Raw genomic sequence first — 22,414 nt, 5'->3', positions numbered from 1 at the left:
ATTAAACAAGGTCCATTTACTCAGTAAACTTGCAAAAAATTGGAGTTTCCTATTTTTCTTTTTTTTCTAATTTTATTTTATTTTAAAAATTTACATAATTGTATTAGTTTTGCCAAATATCAAAATGAATCCGCCACAGGTATACATGTGTTCCCCATCCTGAACCCTCCTCCCTCTTCCCTCCCCATACCATCCCTCTGGGTCATCCCAGTGCACTAGCCCCAAGCATCCAGTATCGTGCATCGAACCTGGACTGGCAACTCGTTTCTTACATGATATTTTACATGTTTCAATGCCATTCTCCCAAATCTTCCCACCCTCTCCCTCTCCCACAGAGTCCATAAGACTGTTCTATACATCAGTGTCTCTTTTGCTGTCTCGTACACCGGGTTATTGTTACCATCTTTCTAAATTCCATATATGTTGGTGGGAATGCAAACTAGTACAGCCACTACGGAGAACATTGTGGAGATTCCTTAAAAAACTGGAAATAGAACTGCCTTATGATCCAGCAATCCCACTGCTGGACATACACACTGAGGAAACCAGAAGGGAAAGAGACACGTGTACCCCAATGTTCATCGCAGCACTGTTTATAATAGCCAGGACATGGAAGCAACCTAGATGTCCATCAGCAGATGAATGGATAAGAAAGCTGTGGTACATATACACAATGGAGTATTACTCAGCCATTAAAAAGAATACATTTGAATCAGTTCTAATGAGGTGGATGAAACTGGAGCCTATTATACAGAGTGAAGTAAGCCAGAAGGAAAAACATAAATACAGTATATTTTTCATTTCTTTCTATCAATCTTTCCTATATCCTATAGATAGATACTCAAAAATGTGCTCAGAGAAAATTCTTTGTTGAATTCTGAATTACACAGGGTAGCAAAGGAGGAAAAGTTTCAGTTCAATTCAGTTAAGTCACTCAGTTGTGTCTGACTTGTGGCGACCCCATGAACCGCAGCAAGCCAGGCCTCCCTGTCCATCACCAACTCCTGGAGTCCACCCAAACCCATGTCCATTGAGTCAGTGATGCCATCCCGCCATTTTCTCCTGCCCTCAATCTTTCCCAGCATCAGGGTCTTTTCAAATGAGTCAGCTCTTTGAGTCAGGTGGCCAAAGTATTGGAATTTCAGCCTCAGCATCAGTCCTCCCAATGAACACCCAGGACTGATCTCTTTTAGGATGGACTGATTGGATATCCCTGAAGTCCAAGGGACTCTCAAGAGTCTTCTCCAACACCACAGTTCAAAAGCATCAATTATTTGGTACTCAGCTTTCTTCACTGTCCAACTCTCACATCCATTCATTATCACTGGAAAAACCATAGTCTTGACTAGACAGACCTTTGTTGGCAAAGTAATGTCTGTGCTTTTTAATATGTTGTCTAGGTTGATCATAACTTTCCTTCCAAGGAGTAAGCATCTTTTAATTTCATGGCTGCAATTACCATCTGCAGTGATTTTGGAGCCCAGAAAAATATAGTCAGCCACTGTTTCCAGTTTCCCCATCTATTTGCCATGAATTGATGGGGCCAGATGCCATGACCTTAGTTTTCTGAATAAGCAGTAAAAAATATTATTAGTACCTGTGATCAGATTCAATTTTAAAAAAATGAAGCAATATATCTGGATGACAAAACTATATTAAGTAACTAATGTCCTGCTGATTACAAAAAGGATTTGATGTCTCTGTCAATTCAATTCATATTCTCTTTAAAAGGCTGAAAAATCAATCAAAGCACACAAGGTTGACTTTACCATTTCCATTATCTTTATAATCCAATTGAATCAGATACTCACCAAATTATTAGTCAACGTCGAACTTTCATGGTATCTGATTAAATGAATTTGGATGCAATGGTCATCCAGATTTACTATAAACAGAGCACTCCATTAAGTGTGTTATCATTGATATGGTGTCTAGGGCAGTAATATATATCCTGATCTTATTAGCTTCCACCTGTAAAGAACAATATTGGATAGGAACCTGGAATGTTAGGTCCATGAATCAAGGTAAACTGGACGTAGTTAAGCAGGAGATGGCAAGAGTGAACATTGACATCTCAGGAATCAATGAACCAAAGTGAACAGGAATGGTCAAATTTAACTCACATGACAATTATATCTACTAATGAGTGCAAAAACCCCTTAGAAGAAATGAAGTAGTCCTCACAGCCAACAAAAGAGTCTGAAATGCAGTACTTGAGTGCAATCTGTTAAACGACAGAATGATCTTGGTTCGTTTTTAAGACAAATAATTCAATATCATAGTAAACCAAGTCTATGCCCCAACCACTAATGCCAAAGAAACTGAAGTTGAACGATTCTGTGAAGACCTACCAGACCTTCTAGAACTAACACCAAAAAAGATATCCTTTTCAATATAGGGGGATGGAATTCAAAGTAAGAAGCCAAGAGATTCCTGGAGTAACAGACAAGTTTTGCCTTGGAGTACAAAATGAAGCAGGGCAAAGGCTAACAGAGTTTTGTCAAGAGAATGCACTGATCATAGCAAATGCCCTCTTCAAACAACACAGGAGACAAATTTACACATGGATATCACCAGATGGCTGATACCAAAATCAGATTAATCTTTGGACAAAGCCGGAGAAACTCTATACAGTCAACAAAAACAAGACCTGGAGCTGACTGTGGCCCTAGTCATCAGCTCCATATTGTAAAATTCAGACTGGAATTTAAGAAAGTAAGGAAGACCACTAGACCATTTTAGCATGACTTAAATCATGACCTTTATGATTTTTCAGTGGAGATGAATAAAATTTAAATTGATAAGATCTGGTAGACAGAGTGCCTGAAGAACTATAGACAGAGGTTCATAATACTGTACAAGAATCATTGACCAAAATCATCCTCAAGAAACACAAATGTAAGATGGCAAAGTGATTGTCTGAGAAGACCTTGCATACAGTTGAAAAAAAGAAGAGAAGCAAAAGACAAAGAAGACAGGGAAATATGTACCAAACTGAATGCAGAGTACCAGAGAATAGCAAGGAGAGATAAGAAAGCCTTCCTAAGTGAAAAATGCAAAGAAATAGAAGAAAACAAAAGAATGGGAAAGACTAGAGATCTCTTTTAAAAAAATTAGAGATCCCAAGGGAACATTACAAACTCCTAGATACAGAGATCAGATTGAGAGTGAGTCAGTGAGTGAAGTCGCTCAGTCGTGTCTGACTCTTTGCAACCCCCTGGACTGTAGCACATTGCAGGCAGTCACTTTAACCTCTGAGCCACCAGAGAAGCAGCACTGGGCTTCCCTGGTGGCTCAGATAGTAAAGCGTCTGCCTGCAATGTGGGAGACCCAGGTTTGATCCCTGGGTCGGGAAGACATCCTGGAGAAGGAAATGGCAATCCACTCCAGCACTCTTGCCTGGAAAATCCCATGGATGGAGGCGCCTGGTGGGCTACAGTCCATGGGGTTGCAAAGAGTTGGACATGACTGAGCGACTTCACTTTCACTAAGGGAACATTTCATGCAACGATGGGCAAAATAAATGACAGAAATATTAAGGACCTAACATAAGAAGAAAGAGATTAAGAAGTGGTAAGAATACACTGAAGAACTATACAAAAATGGTCTTAATGACCCGGGTAACCATGATGTCTGGCTCTAAGTGAGTGATCACACTATCATGGTTATCTGGGTCATTAAAGTCTTTTCTGTATAGTTCTATGTATTCTTGCCACCTTTTCTTAATATCTCCTGCTTCTGTTAAGTCCATATCCTTTCTGTCCTTTGTCATGCCCATCTTTGCATGAAATGTTCCCTTGGTATCTCTAATTTTATTGAAGAGATCTCTAGTCTCCCATTCTATTGTTTTCCTCTATTTCTTTGCATTGTTCACTTAGGAAGGCTTTCTTATCTCTCCGTGCTATTCTTTGGAACTCTGCGTTCAGATGGGTGTATCTTTCCTTTTCTCTTTTGCCTTTCACTTGTCTTCTTTTCTCAGCTATTTTCAAGACTTCCTCAGACAACCATTTTGTCTTTTTGCATTTCTTCATCGAGGGGATGGTTATGATCACTGCCTCATGTACAATGCTATGAACCTCCATCCATAGGTCTTCTGGAACTCTATCAGATCTAATTCCTTTAATCTATTTGTCACTTCCACTGTATAGTCGTAAGGGATTTGATTTAGGTCACACTTGAGAGGCTTTCCCTCCTCTCTTCAATTTAACTCTGAATTTTGCAATAAGGAGTCATGATCTGAGCCATAGTCAGCTCCTGATCTTGTTTTTGCTGTCTATATAGAGCTTCTCCATCCAGAATATAATCAATCTGATTTTGGTGTTGACCATCTGGTGATGTCCATGTGTAGAGTTGTCTCTTGTGTTGTTGGAAGAAGGTGTTTGCTATGGCCAGTGTGTTCTCTTGGCAAGACTCTGTTAGCCTTTGTCCTGCTTCATTTTGTACCCCAAGACCAAACTTGCCTGTTTCTCCAGGTATCTCTTGACTACTTACTTTTGCATTCTAGTCCCCTATGATGGAAAAGTTATCTCTTTTTTTGGTGTTAGCTTTAGAAGGTCTTGTAGATCTTCAGAAAACCATTTGCTTCAGTTTCTCTGGCATTAGTGATTGGGGCATAAACTTGGATTACTGTGATATTGAATGGTTTGCCTTGGAAACGAACCGAGATCATTTTGTTGTTTTTGAGACTGCACCCAAGTACTGCATTTCTGACTCTTCTGTAGACTATGAGGGGTACTCCACTTCTTCTAAGGGATTCTTGCCTGCAGTAGTAGTTATAATGGTTATCTGAATTAAATTTGCACACTTCGGCCCATTTTAGCTCACTGGAGCAGAGATGCAAAAATTTTGAGGCAAAATGCAGTGTGTATACCTTTGCTTGGCAAAGCAATAAAGCTATCCTTTTCTATTTCACCCAAAATTTTGTCTCCAGTATTTGATTCAGCACCAGTGTACAGAAAGGCCAACTTTTCAGTAACAATGTCTCCTTTAGTGAAAGAGAAACTGATAGGTAAGAATTGGATTTATTTAAAGAGGAACATTCCATAGACAGAGTGTGGGCCCTCTTAGAAGGCAAGAGGCCCCAAAATAAGGGGTGGTCAATTTTTATGGGCTAAGTAATTTCACAGGCTAATGAGTGGAGGAATTATTCCAACTATTTCAGGGAAGGGACAAGGATTTCCAGGAACTGGGCCACCATACACTTTTTTACCCTTTGTGGTTTGCCTCAGAGCTGCCATAGCACTGGTGGGTGTGTCATTCAACTAATGTATTACAATGAGCTTATAATGAGGCTCTGGGCCTACTGGAAGTCAAGTCTTCTGCCATCCTGGACCTAGTTGGTTCTAACCAGTTTTTGTTGGCTCAGCTGGTAAAGAATAAGCCTGAAATGCAGGAGACCTGGATTCGATCCCTGGGTTGGGAAGATCCCCTGGAGAAGGGAAAGGCTAGCCAGTCCAGTATTCTGGCCTGGAAAATTCCATGGACTGTATAGTCTATGGGGTCGCAACGAGTCGGACATGACTGAGCGACTTTCACTTTCACTTTCATGTTTATGTCAGGGATGGCCTGATGGTTCAGTGGTTAAGAATCTGCTACCAGTGCAGGAGATATAAAGTTTGATATCTGGAAATGGCATGAACAGAGGAGCTTGGTGGGCTACGTCCATAGGGTGGCAAAGAGTTGGACATGACTAAGCGACTAAACAACAACATGACTATGTCATTCCTTTTAGTTTGTGTCCTGCCCCCTTCCCTCCTGTTTCATAGTGCATGATGAGGGCTCAGTTGCTCGTTTGTATCTAACTCTTTGTGACCCCATGGACTGTAGCCCATCAGGCTCCTCTGTCCAAGGAATTTTTCAGGCAAGAATGCTAGAGTAGGGTGCCATTTCCTGCTCCAGGGGATCTTTCTGACACAGGGATCGAACCCATGTATCCTGCATTGGCAGGAGGATTCTTTACAACTGTGACACCTGAGAAGCTGTTTCATAATGATGTACCACCAAAAAAAAATTTAATTATCTATCAGCCGATAACTTGATTATATCCAACCTCAGTTTCATTAAAAGCAGAAAATTAAAATCCATTTGATTTGCAAAACAATTTACTTCATAGTCTTTAGTGTCATTTACTTTCCCAATCGCAATATTGAAAATGGTTATTGGCTGCCCCACATGCTTTATACTCTGAGGCTCTGTCCCAAAGCAAGATCCCTGGTAAAAGAGGACTATGTCTTTCTTCTATATGTAGAAGGGGAGATACAATAATGACAGTGAGAGAGTAAAGCCTCTGTGACATTTTCCTTTTGGATACAACAATTTTAACAAATAATATTTGTTACTTGAAATCCAGAATTTGATTATTTTGAAACTATTAGAGTGTCTTTATATAACTCCAAGGGCACATGTACCCCAATTTGAAGACTGTTGATGTGTGGAATGCTGAATCCTAAAGCTTTTGATAAAGTCCCTTAGTAATGTGAATATCTGTAGATAAGCTTGTGACTTCAAAAGAACCCAATTTCCATTTGTTCACGTATGAAATTTGAAACAAGGTAAATCTACTCCCCCTGTGGATTGTTTTGTTTTGATGATTAGTAAAGTCAAGAATAGAAAAGGAGATGCCATTTTTTTTCTCTCCAAATGGTGTCTTTCATTTCTCACAGCATGCCACATGCATTCTAAAGCAGCTTTAAATGATAACATGCAAGACCAACAAGAGAAATTATTGAAAGTACAGAATGAAATTCTTGAGAAAAATTGAGAGAAAAGAAGGTGCATGGGATAGTTACTATATTTTTTATATTCATTCATTTGTGCATTCATTCAGCAAATATTTATTGAGCATCTTCTATACATAATGTACCTTTCTAAGAACTTGGAACACTGCATTGTACAAAAGGACAGAGATCTCTCCTTTCATGCACCTTATGTTCTAGTGAAGAGAGGCAGACAATAATCAATAAGCATAGTAAAAGTCTACTTTATAGTGAGCTAGAAGAGAATAATTGTGTTACAGCTAAAAACGTAACGGCTTTAAGGGGGATTGCAACTGGGAAGTAAGGGAGTTCTGAGAGTGGAAGGAGCAAACAGTGAAGGGCTTTGTAAGACACTGTGAGGGACTCCTAACTTTATTTTGGCTAAATAGGGAGACATTATACATTTTCATTTGTTTTATATTTTATCCTTTGTATTCCCTGGTAGCTCAGCTGGTAAAGAATCCACCTACAATTCAGGAGACCCCAGTTCGATTCCTGGGTCAGGAAGATCCACTGAGGAAGGGATACGCTGCCCACTCCAGTATTCCTGGGCTTCCCTTGTGGCTGAGCTGGTAAAGAATCCACCTGAAATGCAGGAGGCCTGGGTTCGATCCCTGGGTTGGGAAGATCCACTGGAGAAGGGACTGCCTATCCACTCCAGTATTCTGGCCTGGAGAATTCCATGGACTACAGTCCATGGGTTCACAAAGAGTTGGACACTTTCATATTTTGTTCTTAGCACTGAAGTGGCATGTTTATATCATGACATGACATGATCTAAAATGGTCGTTCTGGCATTCCTAATTTGTTTCCTTTTTAAGAAATTGAAAAATCCGAATCAATGATATTTATGCAAATAAAGGAATACTGAGAATGAGTTATTTTCAGTTCTATCCTCTAACCTTTCAAAGAACATTCATTGAGAAGTGTTGATTGAAAACCACTATATGTCAGACACTGTAGCAAATACCAGTGGTCAGTATCAACAAAAAATGCACAAACGTATCTGTGCTTAGTCATTCAGTTTTGTCCAACTCTTTGCGATCCCATGGATTGTAGCCCACCAGACTCCCCTGTCTGTGGGGATTTTCCAGGAAAGAATACTGGAGTGGGTTGCCATGTTCTCCAGGGGATCTTCCCAACCCAAGGATCAAACCCAGGTCTCTCACATTGTGAGCTGTTTCTTTACTGTCTGAGCCACAGGAGAAGCCCTCTAACTAGAGACAAATGTCTCTAGTTATGTTTTATTTGGGGACTTTATGGAGGACTATAGCCTGTAGGACTTCCCTGATGACTCAGAAGGTAAAGCATCTGTCTGCAATGCAGGAGACCCGGGTTCGATCCCTGAGTCAGGAAGATCCCCTGGAGAAGGAAATGGCAACCCACTCCAGTACTGTTGCCTAGAAAATCCCATGGATGGAGGAGCCTGGTAGGCTACAGTCCATGGGGTCACAAAGAGTCGGACATGACTGAGTGACTTCACTTCACTTCTTCATAGCCTGGGAGATAGCGTCTCAAATAGGGCTGAGGGATTTTTCCAAAGAGTTGATGGAAGAGCCATGATATACAGTGGTTTCACTGACAAAAAAAAAAAATGTAGTCAAATATCAAAAGAATACTGCTAAAGACAAAAACCAAACATCTCAAGTTGATGATTTTACTGCTTTTCTATTTATGAGAAGTTGCAAAAGTCTGGGCTCATTGAAATCATTCCTTAGATATGCATCTTAACTATCTAAGGCCAGTATCCTAGTTTTCTCCATTCTGAATTTCCCTCAGGGTTTACCATCAGGGCATCTGCCACGTCTGATGGTTTGATAGCCAATAACATTTTTTGTTTACTGTAGTGACAGGCAACGTTTTTTTTTTTTTTTTTTGGTCCCAAAAAAGAAAAGACATGGGATTCTTTCCCTGAAGGAATTTATAGTCTAGTGGGGGAAACAGATGTAAACACACATGAACCAAATTATTTAGAGGAGCTTTCATGAAGAAGGAATTCAAGGATTCTCCAACTTTGAGTGATGCCTTGAAAATAGACCCACAAAGTATTTATTTGAGGAAAATATTTTATTTATTTTGGCAATACAGAGATACTTAGGTGTGTGTGACTCATAGTCTTTACTGTGGCATAGAAAAGTATAGGAGCAAATATACTAACATTTTCTTGATTTGGACTTATCAATACTTGTTAAAATATCTATAACGTTGCAGGTATTTAAAGTATACTCATTTTCCCCAAAATTGGAATCACATAGAACACTATTCTAAAACGTATTGATTGTACTGTGATCAAAAAGTTTGGGATATGCTATTTTCTATATCTCTTTCTCTTAGAAAGGCAGTGTTCACTACTAAATTAAGGTCTTCCAGGTATCTGACAATAAGGAAATTTGTTTAAAAGTGTTTATCTGAGTGCTTCCTAAACTTATGGAAACTTGACACAACTCTTTCTACAGAACAGTATTTGGCAGTACACAAGTCTGGAAATTTTTGAGGTTGATAAAATATTTTCTGTCCTAACTACCTATCCTAGGCTCACTGTGCAATTGTGTGTGTGTGTGTGTGTGAATGAAAAATGAGAGAGATAGAGCTGGTATGTATAATCTAAAATCCATTAGATAAGTCGCACTAAAGGTCAGGGACTACTAATTACAAAAATAGCTTGACTCCAATTTTAGGACATCCTAGGATGCTATTATATTGTTTTAGAAAAAAATCTTAAAATAATATATAATTTTTAAAGATCGTGATTTCTTTACTGACTTGCCAGGTGGCTCAGTGGTAAAGAATCCGCCTGCCAATGTAGAAGATGCAGATTTGATTCCTGGGTTGGGAAGATTCCTTGGAGGATGAAATGATAATCCACTTTAGTATTCTTGCCTTGAAAATCCTGTGGACAGAGGAGACTGGTGGGCTATAGTGCATCAAGTCACAAAGAGTCCAACATGACTTAGGAACTTGAGAATGCATGTACACACCATTTATTTACAAGAAAAAAAATCCCTTATGTCCTAGATGGCTGTATCAGTTATTTTTTAAATCAACTGTCCATAGGGGCTAAAATATACCAGCCAGACAGCCTTGTGCCTATGCCAGGATATAAAAAATATTGAGTTCTAAAATGGATTTATTCAACTCTTTGTTGGTATCTTGGGTGCATTCCTTCAGGAAAATTATCACTATTATCTTTCCTAACAGACATCCTGGAATGTGAAGTCAAGTGGGCCTTAGAAAGCATCACTACAAAGCTAGTGGAGGTGATGGAATTCCAGTAGAGCTATTTCAAATTCTGAAAGATGGTGCTGTGAAAGTGCTGCACTCAATATGCCAGCAAATTTGCAAAACGCAGCAGTGGCCACAGGACTGGAAAAGGTCAGTTTTCATTCCAATCCCATAGAAAAGCAATGCCAAAGAATGCTCAAACTACCACATAACTGCACTCATCTCACGTGCTAGTAAAGAAATGCTCAAAGTTCTCCAAGCCAGGTTTCAGCAATACGTGAACCATGAACTTCCTGATGTTCAAGCTGGTTTTAGAAAAGGCAAAGGCCCAGAGATCAAATTGCCAACATCCGCTGGATCATCAAAAAAGCAAGAGAGTTCCAGAAATACATCTATTTCTGCTTTATTGACTATGTCAAAGCCTTTGACAATGTGGATCACAATAAACTGTGGAAAATTCTGAAAGAGATGGGAATACCAAACCACTTGACCTGCCTCTTGAGAAATCTGTATGCAGGTCAGGAAGCAACAGTTAGAACTGGACATGGAACCACAGACTGGTTCCAAATAGGGAAACGAGTATGTCAAGGCTGTATATTGTCACCTTGCTTATTTAACTTATATGCAGAGTGCATCATGAGAAATACTGGGCTGGAGGAAGCACAAGCTGGAGTCAAGATTTCCAGGAGAAATATCGATAACCTCAGATATGCAGATGACACCACTCTTATGGCAGAAAGCGAAGAGGAACTATAAAGCCTCTTGATTAAAGTGAAAGTGGAGAGTGAAAACTTGGCCTAAAGCTCAATATTCAGAAAATGAAGATCATGGCATGTGGTCCCACCACTTCATGGCAAATAGATGGGGAAACAGTGGAAACAGTGTCAGACTTTATTTTTGGGAGCTCCAAAATCACTGCAGATTGTGATTCCAGCCATGAAATTAAAAGACGCTTACTCCTTGGAAGGAAAGTTATGACCAACCTAGATAGTATATTGAAAAGCAGAGATATTACTTTGCCAGCAAAGGTCCATCTAGTCAAGGCTGTGGTTTTACAAGTGGTCATGTATGAATGTGAGAGTTGGACTGTGAAGAAGGCTGAGTACTGAAGAATTGATGCTTTTGAACTGTGGTGTTGGAGAAGACTCTTGAGAGTCCCTTGGACTGAAAGGAGATCCAACCAGTCCAACCTAAAGGAGACCAATCCTGGGTGTTCATTGGAAGGACTTATGCTGAGGCTGAAACTCCAATACTTTGGCCTCCTCATGCGAAGAGTTGACTCATTGGAAAAGACCCTGATGCTGGGAAAGTTTGAGGGCAGGAAGAGAAGGGGACAAGAGAAGATGAGATGGTTGGATGGCATCACTGACTTATGCACATGAGTTTGGGTGAACTCCAGGAGTTGCTGATGTACAGGGAGGCCTGGCATGCTGTGGTTCATGTGGTCACAAAAAGTCAGACACCACTGAGCTACTGAACTGAACTGAACAGTAAATAAATTTGACATTTAAAAAAGAGTTTAGTGTAGTTGATTAATTTTTACATCAATATATTGACTTTTGTCTGGCATAACTATCATTAAACTACTCAAAAGCCTTTCTTTAAGAAAAATAATATCTTTTGAAGTCAGTTTTTAGAAGTCATATCTCTGTCTCCATCCTTGCTTCTCTTCAATCCATTGTCTGCCCCTCAACCTGACTGGAGCCTTCTAAAATTTTAGCTCTGTAAATGCATCTTCTTAAAACATTTCAATACCCTTCCCTTTATCCACAGAATTATACAAACTTCCAACATAATTTACAGGAATCCTGCAGAGCAGGGACCTATCTACCTCATTAGCTCTATCTCTTATCACTCCCCACTTTTTACCTTTCCTTTGGCCACCCTGAAGTGTATGGAGTTCCTTCTATATTCTACAAACTCTCACTTTTGACTAAGCTATTCCTTCTATTTCGTATACTTTAAAAAAAAATAAGTCTTTATTGAGTTTGTTACATTGTTTCTGTTTATGTTTTGATTGTTTGTCTCGAAGCAAGTGGGTCTTAGCTCCCCAACTCAGGATCAAACCCATGCCTGCTGCATCAGAAAGTGAAGTCTTAACCACTGGACCACCAGGGAAGTACATTTTGTACACTTTTTTTTACTATCTCCTCTTCATCTTTTTAGCCCACACATACTCAATGTTCTCTTCTAAGATGTCACTTCTTCAGGGTATCTTTCTATAACCTCTAAGACCAAGTAAGCTAAATGTTTTTCAAAAGTACTCCCATAGCATTTTTTTTGCAGCCCCCCTATTTTGTAGCTATCACATCCTACTGAAATAGTCTATAACTAATACAAACTTAATAATTATTTGAGAGACTAAAATAAGAACCACAATGTATGTTTCAACTAAATAAGACAAAAAGGATAATATTCTATTTCTTAAACTTAAAGCACTTCTTTTAAGTGGTTATTTACATTTCACACACATTGTTGCTTAATTGAATTTAGCCTCCTGATAATTTTTTCCAATACCGTTAAGACAGAATACTGATTTATACATAGACTTCTTAAGGGGAATGCATACACTAATTATTTTGCTTCCTTTTTGGAAAGAGGCTGAACCTCAAAGGAAGAAATATAGAGTAGAATTTTGAGGATTTGGCCAATAGCACATTATTCTACTCCAATGAATGAACTATTGATCAGATTGCTAAGAATTTTAGCATGTTTAAGGCTGGCAGAGAAAGAATTAGGATACGATTGTACAGAATCTTGATGTTTACCCATAAACTTTATACTTTTCTCACAGGGGCATAACATGACTGAATAAAAACTCAACACTGGTATTTCACTAGAGCAACATATGTGTGTATTCAATCATCAATTAAATCCATCGTTTTCATTTTCATCCAAATCTGTTCTTCTTCCTGTCTTCCTTATTCTGTTTAATAATATCATCATTTAAGCTATATAAACCTCCACATTAGACTTATTTTTCTCTCATTGCTAACATTCACTTGCTTTGTAAAGTCCTGTCAATTATACTTATAAAGCAACCAATTTTCTTTCATCCTTATAATTACTGTCATATTTCAGACCATTATCTTCTCTTCAATGATTTTCTAATTGACTATCCTACCTGAAGACTCACCCCATCAAACTCATCCTTCATAACATAACTGTAAAGGGAGTGTTCTCTGGAACCATAGTGTCAGAGTTTATTACCCTGTTTCTGTCACTGCAGAGCAGATCAGATCAGATCAGTCGCTCAGTCGTGTCCGACTCTTTGCGACCCCATGAATCGCAGCATGCCAGGCCTCCCTGTCCATCACCACCTCCCGGAGTTCACCCAGACTCACGTCCATCGAGTCAGTGATGCCATCGAGCCATCTGATACTCTGTCGTCCCCTTATCCTCTTGCCCTCAATCCCTCCCAGCATCAGAGTCTTTTCCAATGAGTCAACTCTTCTCATGAGGTGGCTAAAGTACTGGAGTTTCAGCTTTAGTATCATTCCTTCCAAAGAAATCCCAGGGCTGATCTCCTTCAGAATGGACTGACTGGATCTCCTTGCAGTCGAAGGGACTCTCAAGAGTCATCTTCAACACCACAGTTCAAAAGCATCAATTCTTCAGCGCTCAGCCTTCTTCACAGTCTAACTCTCACAACCATACATGGCAACAGGAAAAAACATAGCCTTGACTAGATGAACCTTTGTTGGCAAAGTAATGTCTCTGCTTTTGAATATGCTATCTAGGTTGGTCATAACTTTCCTTCCAAGGAGTGTCTTTTAATTTCATGGCTGCAGTCACCATCTACTGTTTCCCCATCTATTTCCCATGAAATGATGGGATCAGATGCCATGATCTTCGTTTTCTGAATGTTGAGCTTTAAGCCAACTTTTTCACTCTCCACTTTCATTTTCGTCAAGAGGCTTTTTAGTTCCTCTTCACTTTCTGCCATAAGGGTGGTGTCATCTGCATATCTGAGGTTATTGATATTTCTCTCGCTAATCTTGATTCCAGCTTGTGTTTCTTCCAGTCCAGCGTTTCTCATGATGTACTCTGCATATAAGTTGAATAAACAGGGTGACAATATACAGCCTTGACGTACTCCTTTTCCTATTTGGAAATAGTCTGTTGTTCCATGTCCAGTTCTAACTGTTGCTTCCTGACCTGCATACAGATTTCTCAAGAGGCAGGTCAGGTGGCCTGGTATTCCCATCTCTTTCAGAATTTTCCACAGTTTATTGTGATCCACATAGTCAAAAGCTTTGAAATAGTCAGGAAAGCAGAAATAGATGCTTTTCTGGAACTCTCTTGCTTTTTCAATGATCCAGCAGATGTTGGCAATTTGATCTCTGGTTCCTCTGCCTTTTCTAAAACCAGCTTGAACATCAGGAAGTTCATGGTTCACATATTGCTGAAGCCTGGCTTGGAGAATTTTGAGCATTACTTTACTAGCGTGTGAGATGAGTGCAATCGTGTGGCAGTTTGAGCATTCTTTGGCATTGCCTTTCTTTGGGATTGCAATGAAAACTGACCTTTTGCATTCCTGTGGCCACTGCTGAGTTGGACAAGTTATTTAAACTCTTTGCACCTCATTATCCTTATCTGAAAGATAGGAATCACAGTAATGTGTATTTCACTGGTTTATTCTAAGTACAAAAATACATAGCACATAGAATTGTGCCTGGCACACAGCAAAAGTTGCATATGCATGAGCTAGTGACAGTAGTAATAGTAATAAAACCTTTGTGACCCTATTAGTCCCCTGCTTAATTATTCTTGCTATTTGTTCATTGCCTAGGTCCACTTTCCTTATCATGGTACATAAGGCTTTTCACAAACTAAAACCAGCTGATGGATTCCATCTCTATTTCTAGCTACCAAAGAGCCTATATTCTAGCCACACGGAACCACTTAACATTGTCTGAACTAAACAGACAATTGGCAGAACTCTACATTTCTAGAATGTCATCTGGAAAATACTTATCTTTCCTTAAATATTCTCCTCTAGCATTGCCTACTATCTATAAACTTAGCTTACTTTGAAACAAAATATATTGGGTTTTTTTTTGTTTTGTTTTTGCATCCTCCACAATGCTACTTTATATATTCTTCTAACATTTCCATGGGGTTACAAACAGTTGGACATGACTCAGTTTGCATGCACACACAATATTTATTTAACAGATTATTTAACAAATATTTCAGTTCAGTTCAGGAAATTAATTATCCTGCAGGAACTAAGGCCCCTATCCAAGAGGGGGATGGTAACTACATGCTAAGACCCTACAGCGGTCAGAACTAGACGGCTGATGATTGAGATTTCAGGAACACCACCCTGTTACCTCACTCAGTTCAGTTCACTCAGTCATGTCCAATTCTGTGATCCCATGGATTGCAGCATGCCAGGCTTCTCCATTCATCACCAACTCCTGGAGCTTGCTCAAACTCATGTCCATTGAGTCAGTGATGCCATCCAACCATCTCATCCTCAGTTGTCCCCTTCTCCTCCTGCCTTTAATCTTTCCCAGCAACAGAGTCTTTTCATATGAGTCAGTTCTTTACACCAGGTGGCCAAAGTATTGGAGTTTCAGCTTCAGCATCAGTCCTTCCAATGAATATTCAGGACTGATTTCCTTTAGGATGGACTGGTTGGATCTCCTTGCAGTCCAAGGGACTCTCAAGAGTCTTCTCCAACATCACAGTTAAAAAGCATCAATTCTTTGGTGCTCAGCTTTCTTTAGAGTCCAACTCTCACATCCATACATGACTACTGGAAAAACAATAGCTTTGATAGACAGACTTTTGTTGGTAATGTCTCTGCTTTTTAATATGCTATCTAGCTTAGTCATAGTTTTCTTCCAAGGAGCAAGTGTGTTTTAATTTCATGGCTTGCAGTCACCATCTGCAGTGATTTTGGAGCCAAAGAAAATAAAGTCACTGTTTCCATTGTTTCCCCATCTATTTGCTGTGAAGTGATGGGACCAGATGCCGTGATTTTAGATTTTTGAATATTGAGTTTTAAGCCAGCTTTTTCACTCACCTCTTTCACCTTCATCAAGATGCTCTTTAGTTCCTCTTCGCTTTCTGCCATAAGAGTGGTGTCATCTGCATATCTGAGGTTATTGATATTTCCCAGCAATCTTGATTCCAGCCTGTGCTTCATCCAGCCTGGAATTTTGTATGAAAAACACTACATAAGCAGGATGACAATATATAGGTTAGATATACTCCCTTCCCAATTTGAAACCAGTCTTTTTTTTTCATCTCCAGTTCTAGCAGTTGCAACTTGACCTGCATACAAATTTCTCAAGAGGCACGTCTGGTATTTCCATCTCTTTCAGAATTTTCCACAGTTTATTGTGATCCACACAGTCAAAGGCTTTGGCATAGTCAATAAAGCAGAAATAGATGTTTTTCTGTAACTCTCTTGCTTTTTTGATAATCCAGTGGATGTTGGCAATTTGATATCTGGTTCCTCCACCTTTTCTAAAACCAGCTTGAACGTCTGGAAGTTCACGGTTCATGTATTGCTGAAGCCTGGCTTGGAGAATTTTTAAGCATTACTTTACTAGCATGTGAGATGAATGCAATTGTATGGTAGTTTGAAAATTTTTTGGCATTGCTTTTACTTGGGATTGGAATGAAAACTGACCTTCTCCAGTCCTGTGGCCACTGCTGAGGTTGCCAAATTTGCTAGCCTATTGAGTGCAGCCCTTTCACAGCATCATCTTTCAGGATTTGAAGTAGCTTAACTGGAATGCCATCACCTCCACTAGCTTTGTTCATAGTGATGCTTCCTAAGGCCCACTTGACTTCACAGTCCAGGATGTCTGGCTCTAGGTGAGTGATCACACCATCGTGATTATCTTGGTCGTGAAGATCTTTTTTGTACAGTTTTTCTGTATATTCTTGCCACCTCTGCTTAATATCCTCTGCTTCTGTTAGGTCCCTATCATTTCTGTCCTTTATTGAGCCCGTTTTTGCATGAAATCTTCCCTTGGTATGTCTAATTTTCTTGAAGAGATCTCTAGTCTTTCCCATTCTGTTGTTTTCCTCTATTTCTTTGCATCAATCACTGAGGAAAGCTTTCTTATCGCTCCTTGCTATTCTTTGGAACTCTGCCTTCAGGTGCTTATATCTTTCCTTTTCTCCTTTGCTTTTTGCTTCTCTTCCTTTCACAGCTATTTTTAAGGCCTCCCCAGGCAGCCATTTTGCTTTCTTGCATTTCTTTTCCATGGGGATGATCTTGATCCCTGTTTCCTGTGCAATGTCATGAACCTCCGTCCATAGTTCATCAGGCACTGTATCTATCAGATCTAGGCCCGTAAATCTATTTCTCACTTCCACTGTATAATCATAAGGGATTTAATTTTTGTCATACCAAAATGGTCTAGTGGTTTTCCAGTTTCTTCAGTTTAAGTCTCAATTTGGCAATAAGGAGTTCGTGATCTGAACCACAGTCAGTTCCTGGTCTTGTTTTTGCTGACTGTATAGAGCTTCTCCATCTTTGGCTGCAATGAAGATAATCAATCTGATTTTGGTATTGACCACCTGTTGATGTCCATGTGTAGAGTCTTCTCTTGTATTGTTGGAAGAGGGTGTTTGCTACGAACAGTGCGTTCTCTTGGCAAAACTCTATTAGCCTTTTCCCTGCTTCATTCCATATTCCAAGGGCAAATTTGCCTGTTACCCCAGGTGTTTCTTGACTTCCTACTTTTGCATTCCAGTCCCCTATAATGAAAAGGACATCTTTTTTGGTTGTTATTTCTAAAAGGTCTTGTAGGTCTTCATAGAACCTTTCAACTTCAGCTTCTTCAGCATTACTGGTTGGGGCATAGACTTGGATTACTGTGATATTGAATGGTTTGCCTTGGAAATGAACAGAGATCATTCTATCATTTTTGAGATTGCATCCAAGCACAGCATTTCAGACTCTTTTGTTGACCATGATGGCTACTCCATTTCTTCTAAGGGATCCTTGCCCACGGTAGTAGATATAATGCTCATCTGAATTAAATTCACCCGTTCCAGTACATTTTATTTCGCTGATTCCTAGAATGTTGACGTTCAGTCTTGACATCTCCTGTTTAACCACTTCCAATTTGCCTTGATTCATGGACCTGACATTTCAGGTTCCTATGCAATATTGCTCTTTACAGCATCGGACTTGCTTCTATCACCAGTCACATCCACAAGGGGTATTATTTATGCTCTGGCTCCATCCCTTCATTCTTTCTGGAGTTTGTTCTCCACTGATCTCCTGTAGCATGTTGGGCACCTACTGACCTGGGGAGTTCCTCTTTCAGTATCCTGTAATTTTGCCTTTTCATACTGTTCATGGGGTTCTCAAGGCAAGAATATTGAAGTGGTTTGCCATTCCCTTCTGCAGTAACATTCTGTCAGACATTTCCACCATGACCCGTATATCTTGGATGGCCCTACATAACATGGCTTAATTTCATTGAGTTAGACAAGGCTGTGGTGCGTGTGATCAGATTGACTAGTTTTCTGTGATTATGGTTTCAGTGTGTCTGCCCTCTGATGCTCTCTCACAACAACTACCTTCTTACTTGGGTTTCTCTTACCTTGGACGTGGGGTATCTATTCACTGCTGCTTCAGCAAAATGCAGCCACTGCTCCTTACCTTGGACGAGGGGCATCTCCTCATGGCCGCCCCTCCTGACCTTCAACGTGGAGTAGCTCCTCTCCACCCTCCTGCACCCGCACAGCCACCTCTCCTTGAATGTAGCGTTGCTCCTCTTGGCCGCCTCCCCTGGCCTCAGGCTTGGGGTAGTTCTTCCTGGCCGCCACCCCTGACCTTGGACCTGGGGTAGCTCCTCTCGGCCACCGTCCCGACCTTGGGCAAGGGGTAGCTCACCAAGGCCACACTTCTGCGTGGTCCATCACAGCTGGCTGTCCTTAGTTAGGACAACAACACAGAGCATCCTATGGTATATAATGCTCCTAGAGGTAGATACACTATCAGATGCATCTGAGGCTCCAGGGAAAACAAAGGTCAAATCTTTCATTATTCCCCTCTGCTATAATCTATATGTGCTTAATAATAGCTTAAGACATTTGTCTTCAGTTCAGTTCAGTTCAGTTGTTCAATCTTGTCCAACTCTTTGAGACCCCATGAATCGCAGCACGCCAGGCCTCCTTGTCCACCATCAACTCCCAGAGTTCACTCAGATTCATGTCCGTTGAGTCAATGATGCCATCCAGCCATCTCATCCTCTGTCGTCCGCTTCTCCTCCTGCCCCCAATCCCTCCCAGCATCAGAATCTTTTCCAATGAGTCAACACTTTGCATGAGGTGGCCAAAGTACTGGAATTTCAGCTTCAGCATCATTCCCTCCAAAGAAATCCCATTTGTCTTACAGTTTGATTATTATTGAGATGGGCATAATAAGAAGTCTCTCTCAGATGAAATATTATTATTCAAAAAATTTAATCTTATATATAAAATCGTATTTATTCTGTTCATCCTATCGTGCTATTAAACTGTGGTTCAAAAATAACATCGTAGAAGTCAGGAAATGTCTATGCAACGTGCATTTTTGACAAGTGGTATATTTACAAGTATATTTGTCAGGCTTGTAACACTACTTAAAAGTCATATTTTTCATTTGTCTTAAAAGACAAATCCTCATATCAGTGTAAAAGTTACTTTGTACCTATTAATAAACACTGGCTTATAGAACATAAGCTACACTTTTGAAATGTAAACCCACACAAAACCTCATGAGTTCTACAGAATTTGAATAAGTACATTTCAATAAATTTAAGCCTAACATATCAATTTAATGTTCAGCTCTGTCTTCCTAACACAGAAATTATGAATAATCCTTTGGAAGGTTAGTTAACTTGTTTTTGTCACTGTCTGGAGGAATCCAGGTAATTGTTGAATAAAATGTGTGACTGGAAGGCAACATATATTAGTCACTTTTGAAAATTTAACCATAAAGACAATATTCTTTCTATCTAGGATGTAATAACTACCAAGATGGGCTTCCCAGGTTGGTAAAAAATCCGCCTGTCAGTGCAGGAAACACAAAAGACAAGGGTTCAATCCTGGGTCTGGTCGATCCCCTGGAGGAGGAAATTACAACTCACTCCACTATTCTTGCCTGGAAAATTCCATGGACAGAGGATCCTGGAGGGCTACAGTCCATGGGGTAGCAAAGAGTTGGATACATACCACTGAGCACAGCTGACTCACAACAACCTATTATTGAATATTTACTATGTGCCAGGCACAATACTAGGCATTTTTCACACCTTATTTTTAGATAAGAAATAAGAAAAACTTTATAAAATGGATATTATTATCCCAGGAAAGATATAAACATCTGAATGCAGAGGTCCAAAGAATTGCAAGAAGAGATAAGAAAGCCTTCTTCAGCAATCAATGCAAAGAAATAGAGGAAAACAACAGAAGGGGAAAGACTAGAGATCTCTTCAAGAAAATCAGAGATATCAAAGGAACATTTCATGTAAAGATGGTCTTGATAAAGGACAAAAATGGTATGGACATAACAGAAGCAGAAGATCTTAAGAAGAGATGGCAAGAATACACAGAAGAACTGTACAAAAAGGATCTTCACGACCCAGATAATCATGATGGTGTGATCACTGACCTAGAGCCAGACATCCTGGAATGTGAAGTCAAGTGGGCCTTAGAAAGCATCACTACGAACAAAGCTAGTGGAGGTGATGGCAGGAATGTGAAGTCAAGTGGGCCTTAGAAAGCATCACTACGAACAAAGCTAGTGGAGGTGATGGCATTACAGTTCAGCTATTCCAAATCCTGAAAGATGATGCTGTGAAAGTGCTGCACTGAATATGCCAGCAAATTTGGAAACCTCAGCAGTGGCCACAGGACTGGAAAAGGTCAGTTTTCATTCCAATCCCAAAGAAAGGCAATGCCAAAGAATGCTTAAACTACTGCATAATTGCACTCATCTCACACACTAGTAAAGTAATGCTCAAAATTCTCCAAGCCAGGCTTCAGCAATATGTGAACCATGTACTTCCTGATGTTCAAGCTGGTTTTAGAAGAGGCAGAGGAACCAGAGATCAAATTGCCAACATTCGCTGGATCATGGAAAAAGCAAGAGAGTTCCAGAAAAACATCTATTTCTGCTTTATTGACTATGCCAAAGCCTTTGACTGTGTGGATCACAGTTAACTGTGGAAAATTCTGAAGGAGATGGGAATACCAGACCACCTGAACTGCCTCTTGAGGAACCTATATGCAGGTCAAGAAGCAACAGTTAGAATGGGACATGGAACAACAGACTAGTTCCAAATAGGAAACGGAGTATGTCAACGCTGTATATTGTCACCCTGTTTACTCAACTTATATGCAGAGTACATCATGAGAAACGCTGGACTGGAAGAAACACAAGCTGGAATTAAGACTGTCGGGAGAAATATCAATAACCTCAGATATGCAGATGACACCACCCTTATGGCAGAAAGTGAAGAGGAACTAAAAAGCCTCTTGATGAAAGTGAAAGTGGAGAGTGAAAAAGTTGGCTTAAAGCTCAACATTCAGAAAACGAAGATCATGGCATCCAGTCCCATCTCTTCATGGGAAATAGATGGAGAAACAGTGGAAACAGTTTCAGGCTTTATTTTTCTGGTCTCCAAAATCACTGCAGTTGGTGACTGCAGCCATGAAATTAAAAGATGCTTACTCCTTGGAAGGAAAGTTATGACCAACCTAGATAGCATATTGAAAAGCAGAGACATTACTTTGCCAACAAATGTTCATCTAGTCAAGGCTATATTTTTTTCCTCTGGTCATGTATGGATGTGAGAGATGGACTGTGAAGAAGGCTGAGCACTGAAGAATTGATGCTTTTAAAGTGTGGTGTTGGAGAAGACTCCTGAGAATCCCTTGGACTTCAAGGAGATCCAACCAGTCCATTCTGAAGGAGATCAGCCCTGGGATTTCTTTGGAAATAATGATGCTAAAGCTGAAACTCCAGTACTTTGGCCACCTCATGCAAAGAGTTGACTCATTGGAAGACTCTGATGCTCGGAGGGATTGTGGGCAAGAGGAGAAAGGGACGACAGAGGATGAGATGGCTGGATGGCATCACTGACTCGATGGACGTGAATCTGGGTGAACTCCGGTAGTTGGTGATGGACAGGGAGGCCTGACGTGCTGCGATTCATCGCGTCGCAAAGAGTCGGACACGACTGAGTGACTGATCTGATCTGATTTAACAATGCTAATTGACAGAACAAGGATATGAATCCAGGTTTAGACACAGTGCCTACATTATCAGAATTCTACAATAAGCATAATCTAAATCAAAGAAATCTCCAACCAGTGATAATACATGTTTAACTTGATAGAACATGTTTATTTACAGGATGGTTGCAAAATGATGTAGCCAGTGCTACAGCACTGTTTGAAAGCACAGATCTATT

Source organism: Bos taurus, chromosome X (assembly GCF_002263795.3).
Source record: "Bos taurus isolate L1 Dominette 01449 registration number 42190680 breed Hereford chromosome X, ARS-UCD2.0, whole genome shotgun sequence".
NCBI lineage: Eukaryota > Metazoa > Chordata > Mammalia > Artiodactyla > Bovidae > Bos > Bos taurus.
Note: the sequence above shows the minus strand (reverse complement) of the source record.